Source organism: Papio anubis, chromosome 13 (genome assembly GCF_008728515.1).
Source record: "Papio anubis isolate 15944 chromosome 13, Panubis1.0, whole genome shotgun sequence".
Classification (NCBI taxonomy): Eukaryota; Metazoa; Chordata; class Mammalia; order Primates; family Cercopithecidae; genus Papio; species Papio anubis.
In genome coordinates, this window is record NC_044988.1 from 90,618,849 (window position 1) to 90,627,220 (window position 8,372).

General features: G+C 48.5%; 1 protein-coding gene across 3 annotated transcripts in view; it reads right to left on the reverse strand.

Annotated features, from left to right (window-relative positions):
• TRAF1 (TNF receptor associated factor 1) overlaps nucleotides 1-7,126 on the reverse strand; it is a 30,858-nt gene extending 23,732 nt beyond the window's left edge. Inside the window, exon 1 of one of the 3 annotated variants that reach the window (XM_017949591.3) lies at nucleotides 6,950-7,126. The gene's annotated coding sequence lies outside the window, so the exon portion shown is untranslated. Of the gene's footprint in view, nucleotides 1-1,978; nucleotides 2,633-2,660; nucleotides 2,859-6,949 lie in introns of those variants that run through there. The other 2 variants (XM_009188163.4, XM_009188162.4) reach the window with 2 other exon arrangements.
• Between the last annotated feature and the right edge of the window lie 1,246 nt (nucleotides 7,127-8,372).

An 8,372-nucleotide genomic window follows, 5' to 3' on the forward strand; every position in this document is an offset into this window, starting at 1 on the left:
TGCCACCACTTTGCTGCCTCAAGGAGAACAAAGCATTAAACAACTACAAGATCACGAAAGCTGGTCTCAGCAGCCAAGTGGGACGTAGATCCACGTTTGCAGGAAAAGTACACCGTGGAAACGATGGTTCCTGGCATGTGTACTGTGTGCTGGGCAACAGTTTCCCTCCAAATCCTTACAGCAACCTGCAAGGAATTCTTCTGCAGCTGTATATAGGGTCAGAGAAGCAAGATGCCTGGTCCAAAGGCACACAGCCTCTGGTGGTGGAGCAGGATTCACTTCAGGGCTGTGGGGCCCCAAGCTCTGTGCGCGTGATCTCTGATGGAGATCAGAGTACCCAGCTCTTGTCTCATCTATTAAATGGAGAAGACGATCCCTACATATCTTTCCATCGAGTTCAGCTGCTACAGAGGTTTTGCAAACTTTCACATTGGTTTCAGATCATGGGTTTTGAGGTCAGACAGAGCTGAGTTGAAATCCTGGGTCCACCGCTTACTAACTGCGGGCCCTGGAACAAAGTCCTTAACTTCTCTGAAACTCAGATTCTGCATCTGTAAAATGGGACAATAATACCTATTTCACCCAACTGTTGTGATGACTAAATGAGATCGTGGATCAAAGTGTGGTGTGTAGCCCAAGTGAAGTACTTGAAAGACTTTGACATTTGGCTCAGATGGTGACTACAGGCCTTCCAGCTCCTCAGAGAAAAGGATGAAAGTGGTACATTATGCTTACACTGTGTTTTAACATCTATCTACTGGAGCCTCACAGGTGGGCAGTGCAGGTCATCGGACCTGAGACACATTAAACTGCCCACCTGCCCTGGTGTAACACCGGGGCTGCCACAGGCTGGTGGCAAAGAGGGCACGGCATCTTACAGCCACAGTGTACATCAGGACCTTCACCCCCATAGCAAACGACCTCCAGGCCTGCATCAAGACCATGAGAAGACACTCCCTTTAACTGTGTACCCCATAGCTGCAAACTTTCCTACAGCCCTACCTGTTCCCTCCTTTCCCTGGGGTTTGAGATAAAACAGACACCCAAGACTTCTCTCCCCATCTGTGGGTCCCTTCTCTCCCCTCTGGCTTCAATACCACCCTCTCTACCTGTTCATTCCCACGGACATCAAAATGTGCCCAAGCTGCTCTAATAAGAAAAGGGAAAAATAACTAGTACTACTTTTGGGTGCTGTGTTATGTAATTTTACAGACATCATCTCATCTAATTGTCACTCTATGAAGCAGGTATTGCCATCATCATCCCCACCTTAGAGATGAGAAAACCGAGGCACAGAGAGGCTAAGTGACTTGCTGAAGGTCTCACAGCTAGTGAGTAGGGACTCCTGAACCCAGAGCCAGTTCTCTAACCACGCATGCCTTTACAACACTCTATTCTCATCTCCAATTTCTACATCTACCCTCTCCTCACTTAATGGTAGAACCCCTAGAAAAGATTGTCTATACAGGCACTTGGATCTCCAGGGAATCATCTCTCCAAGTGTATATGAATGTCGAGGACGCCAAATGCTCTCGGCCCGTCCCAGTCTCTATCCAACCAGCCCTTCTGCCAGCACCTGACCGGCTCTCAGCCCTTCCTTCCGGATTCCCTTCCTTTCCCCGGCTTCCCGCATCCTCTGGGGGGAATTCCCCCTGCGTCTCTGGTGGCTCCTTATTCGTCTCCTTGACCCCTTTCTCTTCCACACTGGGCCTCCATCGGCTCCATCCACGAGAAGTCTCTCTGCGCCGCGTGTCCCCATCTCCCACTCGTCCTTCGGGGCACCCCTGCACTAGACCCCACTCCCATGGGAAGTCTTTGTGGGCCCCATGATGAGGCTGGGCGCCCCGCTCTGTGATTCCTCGCGCCCGCCGGCGCTAGCACAGCCCCCGCCGCCCGGCTCTGCAGGCCGGGTTGCCTGTCTGAGCCCCCAGCCCAGTCCGTGATCCCTCCCGAGGGCGGGGGAGTGTCGCGTCGCCACCTCAACATATCCAGTTGCGAGCGCAGTGCTGGGAGCCAGGCAGCGCCGGTGCCCGCGGAAGCAGGAATGAGCCGCCGGGGGGCCGGGGCGCCTGCGGCTGGGCTGGGGGCAGTGAGTCCAGGGGCCGGCTCTGCAGCCGAGGTTCCATGTCCCCGGCTGCGCCCGGGGAATCCCCGCTTCAGCGAGGGGGAGCTGGAGCGGGGCGTCCAGGACGAGGAAGGGGGCCGGGGAGCCGCCCTGCTGTCCTGGGGCAGGGGTGCAGAGCAGCCAACCTCGTCGCCGCCTCAGCCACCACCTACCGGCGGCCCGGCCGGGAGCTTCCGGTGGAGTGTGGAGGACGCAGCCGCGCGGGCGGAAACCTGGAAGGCAGGGCCGGGGCGGGGGGCTGCTGCTCCGCGGGCCGCCGCAGGCGGGGCGAGCGATCCCCATGCGGGGAAACTGAGTCCGAGGGCTGGGTCTGCGGCGCCACGGGCACTGTGCGCCCAGTTAACTGACACGCGTGCACGCCGCTCCTCCGCGTGCGGGGCTCCTGGCACCTAGTGCAGCACCTGTGCGTATTTAGTGCTCAGTAAAATGCCCCCTGAAAAAACAAACACGAACCGGGAATTGGAGCCCCACCCTGGTCCCCTGCCTGCCTGAGATCCGAGTAGTGAGGTGAAGAGCAGTAAAACCCAAGTCTTACCCTTCTTGGATTTCTCCAGAAGATCCTAGCACAGTGCCAGGCTCTCCCAAGCTTATTGGGTTGAAGCAATCAAGTGATAGTACTTGATAGTACTTGATCAAAGTGATAGTACTAAGTGGTTCCAGGCCCTGTGCTTTCACAAACTGGGTATTTTAAGGAACCGTTTCTGTTTTCGTCTAAGCGCGCGCGCGCACACACACACACACACACACACACACACACAGTCGCTAAATCCTTAAGAATATATTAATCAAAATAGTTACGGAACTTAGTGTTGGGGTAGAATTTTAGATTAAAAGCTACACAACCTTTATTTTTGCGAACTACCAATTTGACAAAGGCTCCTTCTCTGTCAGATGTCTTAACCTTGTAGGACTGATGGTGGAGGGAGGGATGAGACTCTCCACCTTGTTGGTTTGGGTTTAACACCTCAAAAATCTCTTTATGTGTTAGGGTCCTTTTTTTTTTTTTTTTTTTTGAGATGGAGTTTCACTCTTGTCACAGAGGCTGGAGTGCAATGGCCCAATCTCGGCTCACTGCAACCTCTGCTTCCCGGGTTCAAGCAATTCTCCTGTCTCAGCCTCTTGAATAGCTGGGATTACAGGCGCCCGCCACCACACCCAACTAATTTTTGTATTTTTAGTACAGAGGAGGGTCTCACCATGTTGGCTAGGCTGGTCTCGAACTCCTGACTTCAGGTGATCCACCCACCTCTGCCTCCCAAAGTGCTGGGATTACAGGCGTGAGCCACCACACCTGGCCTAGGGTCCCTTTTTATGGCCCGACTCTCAACTAGATTGTAAGAGCAGGGAACGATCTTTTACGTGTTTGTTTTTTAACCCGGCATGCCTGTAAGTCTCTCACTTATTGGGGGCAGAGCTGCTGTCCTCCAACTTCCACTAGACAGGCGGAAGCTGTGGGACACAGGGTACTCTAGTCAAAGGGGGACCTCAGGGGTCCACCTGGGAGGGAGATGCTGCTTGTGGACAAGCAGAGGATCTCGGGGGCCTCTAAGAGAGAATGTCTGCAAACTATGGGAGGTTGACCAGATGTGGCCTCTGTGGGGCCTTTCGATTCTGGGGGAAAAGGATTCAAAGAATTAAGTGTCTGAATTAAAAATTGATGGGCCGGGCGTGGTGGCTCACCCCTGTAATCCCAGCACTTTGGGAGGCCGAGGCGGGCGGATCACGAGGTCAGGAGTTCGAGACCAGCCTGGCTAACACGGTGAACCCCGTCTCTACTAAAAATACAAAAAATTAGCCAGGCATGGTGGCAGGCACCTGTAGTCCCAGCTACTCGGGAAGCTGAGGCAGGAGAATGGCGTGAACCCGGGAGGCGGAGCTTGCAGTGAGCCGAGATCGCGCCACTGCACTCCAGCCTGGGCGACGGAGGGAGACTCCATCTCAAAAAAAAAAAAAAAAAAAAAAAAAAAAAAAAAAGGATGGACTCTGAGTCAATTAGTCTGATGGTTTTCCCATCATCAGAAAACATTTATTTATCTTTGACCTTGCCTTTTCCTGGGTGTTGTGAAGTTAGAAATAACAATTCTAGTAAAAATTTGGGAAGAAATCTGGGGTTATTTGTTGAAGGGAGTTTCTAAGTCTAGTGATTTTCCCTAACTCAACAGATTTCTGGATTTTAAGAAAAGAAACAAAGCACCTCTGAAGTTATTTGAATTCTAGGCACCAAGCAATCCCTGGGGTTTTTCTAGTTGTTTATGGGACTGGTCACTTTGAGGGCACAGTGGGGATTTCAATTTCTGATGGAAGTGCCAGTGACACTCATAGTCAGGGGATGTCGTTCAGGGGAAGAGCTTGGCAGATGGATCCTTTGACAGGGACATGCTCTAAGATGCCAATGATGAGGAAGACATTGATACTAGCCAGCTCACTGCCTCTCTTTGTCATCTGTAGCTACCCATGTGTCCTGTTCTAAGAGACCGATTTTTCTGTGTGGCAATTCTTTCTTTCATGGACTCTGGAAACAAAGACTCTTCCAAAGGTGGGCACACTGCACAAGGGCCTTTTGAAGAAAAGTTTCTCAAGGATTTGGGGCCTATAAAAGCCATTCTCCTCTGTCCCACCCACCCCTTCCTCTCTGCCCTAAGCCAGTGTAAGTGAAAAGAGCAGGCAGTCTGACCTCACTCTCTTCATGTGCCACATCCTGTTTTCAGATTAATGAGCTCATTTGCTGGAAATTTACCAAGGGAAATAGTTTAATTTTGGAAAGTACCAAAAACTTATCTGTAGTCATTCAGCTTCATTTGGGGGGCTCTTGAAACGGAGGGGCATCACCGGAGGACCTCTGAATGCCCAGGGAGCAGCAAGGCAACAGAAATTGAAAGCCAAGCCCAGTGAGGCTGAACCTGACTCAGATAGGAAATAAAATCTTTTGGAGGCCACTCATGTCTACCCAGCTGAATTTTTTTTCTAAAAATAACTTTGAAAAGAGAAATAGTTCATCTGGCCAAGGCCTCATATCTGGTGGTCTGACCATGGAGCCATGACTGAGGAACAAGAACATGAACACAGGGAAGTGGGCAGTGTTTGAGCCTCCACCCTCTACCTTCTTGTGCATGTATTAATATGTTTGGCTTGTTCTAGGAGGCACGGAAAGGCTTTCAGTCTCTAGTTTCGCCCCAATCCCTTAGCAAACCGACCCTTGACATTGAAGTTGCCTGCCTAACCTAGTAGCCCTCTGAGCTTGTGGCTCCTGCAGCCAGGGGGATTCTAGATAATCACGGATTTGCAAGCCATTCTGCATTGGAGATGATGAGATGATGGAACACAAGTGATGTGCACCCTAGACTTTGCCTCTAAGCATCCAACCATGTCCTGGCCTGCACTGTTTCCCAGAGTAGAGATTTATAATCCATTCTAAGCAGAATGAATGGAACACGTCAGTGAATCCAGCTGGCTAAAGGCAGCCATTTGGGCAGGCTCCTGTTTGTCAACAGCCCTTAAAATGTGGAGCCCAGAATGGTTATCACTCCCTCAACCCCAGTGAGCGCTTTGGTGCCTTCTTCTCATTGCCAGCAGCACGCCTTGTCTCTGTCATATGGCTTGTGTTCAGTAAAAACAATTAGTGAACAGCTTTCCTGTTAGCATCATCTTAATCTGCTCTGATAACTTCTGATTCCTGAACCAGGAAATTTAATTAAACAGATGATTACAAGCTGTCAGCAACCTATCAGATTAGAAGACCAAATGGTACTGGGTTCTTCAATCCAAATTCAGTATCTCCCTTTGGTACATTACACAGAACTGATACCAACAACAAAACAAAGAAATAAAACATGATCTTATGAAAATGATAGCATAACACGTGTACTTTTTGCTATGGTCTGATGATTAAAAATGTCCCAAATTTCCTTCTGTTAATCTCCATCTTGGTTCTTATTACATTTATAATAACTAGCAATTTTTAAAACGTGCCAGTTTACAGGTTTTTTTCTTTCTACCACAGAATTATGAATACATGAAATTGAAGGAATATATGAAAATGTGTATTAGGAATATATGAAATTAGATTAATTAAAACCATGAAAGTAAAGCTGTATCTGATTTCACTGTTGTTCCCCCGGCATAGCAGGATGCTAGGTACATAGGAGACATCAATAAATATTTATTCAATAAATGGCTAATATGCAAGACACTATTAATACAAATTTTTACTTATGGTAATAACAGTTAATGATTATTTCCCCACCATCAGAAAACATTGATTAAGTATCTTCAACCTGGCCTTTTCCTGTGTGTTGTGAAGTTAGAAATAGCATTCTGGCAAAAATTTGGAAAGAAATCTGGGGTTGTTTGTTGAAGGGAGTTTCTATGTCCAGTGATTTTCTCTATCCCAAGAGATTTCCAGATTTTAAGAAAAGAAACAAAGAACCTCTGAAGTTATTTGAATTGTAGGCACCAAGCAGTCCCTGGGGTTTTACTAATTGGTTATGCACTTTGAAGGTGCAATGGGGATTTCAGTTTCTGATGGAAGTGCCAATGACACTCATGGTCAGGTGACGTGGTTCAGGGGAAGACCTTGGCAGATGGACCCTTTGATAGGGATATGCTCTAAGATGCCAATGATGAGGAAGACATTGATACCAGCCAGCCTACTGCCTTTCTTTGCCATCTCTGGCTACCTATGTGTCCTGTTCTAAGAGACTCGTTTTGCTGTGTGACAATTTCTTCTTTCATGGACTCTGGAAACAAAGACACTCCCAAAGGTGAACATTCTGCCCCAAGGCGTTTTTCTGGACTATGGAATTATTACTCTTTCTTCATACTCACCTTTGTGAGGCTTGGGCTCCCTGGCCACTGGCTAGTACAGAACAAGAATAACACGGTGTGCGAACTCTACAGCTGTTAACATCTGGCTGAGGAAGGGTACAGTGTGGAGGTTCCCATCTCACTCTATCTTGAGGACTCAGCCTGAGACAGAAAAATCAAGGAGTAGGGAAAGCTGTTACTCAGAAATCAGAAGATCTGCTCTGATGTTGGAGGACTGTGGGGGAAAGTTCCTCCCATCCTTGCACGTTATTTTTCTTACCTGCAAAGTGGGAGAATGACTTCAGAGGAATCCTTCAGCATGAACCATTTAATTCTTTAAACTTTAATCATTCAAGCCCTGGTGCTGGGGAAGGGGCACATTCTCCCACCTGTTGAGGGGCCGTTCTCCCCACCTGTACTTGGGGTGGTACCAGGAACCCCTATAACGGATGTTGGAAGCTTCCACTAGAGGCATGGTCTTTTCGGACTCCAAACATTTTGTGTGTTTTCTTTTAAGGGAAGCTATGTGAAAAACCTCCTCTGATGGATTTTTTTCAGAGCTCAAGCCAGGCGAATTCCCAGCACAAGCCAAGGCTTGGGAGCAAGAATATGTAGCACGAGCAAGAGGCTAAGAACCAGGGTACAGCTCTCACTCTCTCAAATAATGCACAGGCTGGGGGCCAGGAGGGTTGTGAAAGTGGAGTTGATGTTTGCTCATCTCTTCTGACCCCCTAGTCTTACAAAAGGGGAAATGGGGGCTCAGAGAGAGAAAAACTTGCACAGTCAGTCCAAGGTCCAGAAGTCTCTTCCTCTGTGTTCTGGTGCCCTATTATCTTAAGACATCTTAGTAATAACTCTGTTCTTTTATTCCTGCATTTGTTTCTCCTTGGATATGTCTCCACAGACTGAGTTTCCTGAGGGCCAAGAAGCAGGGCACAGACATCTCTGTAGGCTCCTTTATGCCTAGCCTGCATCTTACACACAGTGGGGGCCCAGTAATGATATATTAAGAGGGACTTCTTTACCGTCATAAGAGGATTCAGGGATACTAGGAAATATTAACCCTACCTTTCACACGTGTGGGTTACCCAGATGTATTTAACAAATATGTGTTTAGCTTCTACCATTAGCCTTTTCACAATTTTTTTTTTTTTTTTTTTTTTGAGATAGAGTCTCACTCAGTTGTCCAGGCTGGAGTGCAGTGTTGTGATCATGGCTCACTGCAGCCTCCACCTCCTGGGCTCAAGTGATCCACCCATCACACCCTCCCAAGCAACTGGGACTACAGGCCAGCGCCACCATGCCCGCACCACCATGCCTGGCTAATTAAAAAAATTTTTTTTTCTTTTTTTTTTTTAGAAACAGGGTCTCACTATGTTACTTAGGCTGGTCTCAAACTCCTGGGCTTTAGTGATCCTCCCGCTTCGGCCTCCCAACGTGCTGG